The sequence below is a fragment of the Oncorhynchus kisutch genome, linkage group LG18, assembly GCF_002021735.2.
Source record: "Oncorhynchus kisutch isolate 150728-3 linkage group LG18, Okis_V2, whole genome shotgun sequence".
NCBI lineage: Eukaryota > Metazoa > Chordata > Actinopteri > Salmoniformes > Salmonidae > Oncorhynchus > Oncorhynchus kisutch.
In genome coordinates this window covers 65,378,489-65,380,853 of record NC_034191.2, presented here as the reverse complement: position 1 = coordinate 65,380,853, position 2,365 = coordinate 65,378,489, and positions in this window count along the sequence as shown.

Below are 2,365 nucleotides of genomic sequence, written 5' to 3'. Positions count from 1 at the left end.
ATCAGCTACGAAACCTGGAAGGACTAACTGAATTTCAGTAAGTCAATTTAAATGAATTTCTAACTGTTTTGAGAAGCTTAGAAAAAGATCCAGAGTCCCAAGAGGGGACTAGGCGGGGGTAGAGAGACCTCGTCGGCAACGTTGTCTGTAAGTATTCAGGGAATACTTACGTAGTTCTGGGAACTACATGGAAGTTCTGGGAATTCCATTTCATTCACAGTGCCATCCATTTTGTCACCAAAGCCCCATATACTACCCACCACCGCGACCTGTACGCTCTCGTTGGCTGGCCCTTGCTTCATACTCGTTGCCAAACCCACTTGCTCCAGGCTCATCTACAAGTCTTTGCTAGGTAAAGCCCCGCCTTAGTTCACTGGTCACCATAGCAGCACCCACCCGCAGCATGCGCTCCAGCAGGTATATTTCACTGGTCACCCCCAAAGCCAATTCCTCATTTGGCCGCCTTTCCTTCCAGTTCTCTGCTGCCAATGACTGGAACGAACTGCAAAAAAAAAAAAAAAAATCCCTGAAGCTTGTGACTCTTATCTCCCTCACTAACTTCAAGCACCAGCTGTCAGAGCAGCTCACAGGTCATTGCACCTGTACATAGCCCATCTGTAAATGGCCCATCCAACTACCTCATCCCCATACTGTATTTATTTTGCTCCTTTGCACCCCAGTATCTCTACTTGCACATTCATCTTCCGCACATCTATCACTCCAGTGTTTAATTGCTATATCGTAATTACCTCACCAGTGTGGCCTATTTTATTGCCTCGTTTAACGATCGTTTGTAGAAATGAACCAAGGCACAGCGGATGTTGAGTTCCACATAATTTTAATGATAAAGTGAAACTTAACAAAGACAAAAACAAATAAACAATAAACTAACAACAAACCATGACTACAGAGGTGCTACGTACACTTAATCAAAATACAATATCCCACAAACACAGGTGGGAACAAACACTACTTAAATATGATCCCCAATTATAGACAACGATTACCAGCTGCCTCTAATTGGGAATCATACAAATCACCAACCTAGAAACATGAAAACCAGAACACCCACATAGAAATAATAAACTAGACTAACCCCCCAGTCACGCCCTGACCTACTCCACCATAGGCAATAAGGACTCTCTATGGTCAGGATGTGACAACCCCCCTTATCTTACCTTATTTGCACACACTGTATATATACTTTTTTTTACTGTATTATTGACTGTGTTTGTTTACTCCATGTGTAACACTGTGTTGTTGTATCTGTCGAACTGCTTTTCTTTTTCTTGGCCAGGTCACAGTTGTAAATGAGAACTTGTTCTCAACTAGCCAACCTAGTTAAATAATGGTGAAATAAAATACAAAATAAAAAAAGTAGTTCTGGGAACTACATGAAAGTTTTGGGAACTTTATGTTAAGGAATTTAAGAATATTAAGTGAGTGCAACAATTTTTGTATTGTTGACAAATTTACTGAACTGATGGTGCTATCCATGAGGATGGCACCCTGAGCTCTGACAAACTGGATGGAGTGATAGTGGTTTCCCCGAGGATGGCACCCTGAGCTCTGACAAACTGGATGGACTGATGATGGTTTCCCTGAGGATGGCACCCTGAGCTCTGACAAACTGGATGGAGTGATAGTGGTTTCCCCGAGGATGGCACCCTGAGCTCTGACAAACTGGATGGACTGATGATGGTTTCCCTGAGGATGGCACCCTGAGCTCTGACAAACTGGATGGACTGATGATGGTTTCCCTGAGGATGGCACCCTGAGCTCTGACAAACTGGATGGAGTGATAGTGGTTTCCCTGAGGATGGCACCCTGAGCTCTGACAAACTGGATGGAGTGATAGTGGTTTCCCCAAGGATGGCACCCTGAGCTCTGACAAACTGGATGGACTGATGATGGTTTCCCTGAGGATGGCACCCTGAGCTCTGACAAACTGGATGGACTGATGATGGTTTCCTTGACGATGGTACCCTGAGCTCTGACAAACTGGATGGACTGATGATGGTTTCCCTGAGGATGGCACCCTGAGCTCTGACAAACTGGATGGACTGATGATGGTTTACTTGAGGATGGTACCCTGAGCTTTGACAAACTGGATGGACTGATGATGGTTTCCTTGAGGATGGCACCCTGAGCTCTGACAAACTGGATGGAGTGATAGTGGTTTCCCTGAGGATGGCACTCTGAGCTCTGACAAACTGGATGGACTGATGATGGTTTCCCTGAGGATGGCACCCTGAGCTCTGACAAACTGGATGGAGTGATAGTGGTTTCCCTGAGGATGGCACCCTGAGCTCTGACAAACTGGATGGACTGATGATGGTTTCCTTGAGGATGGCACCCTGAGCTC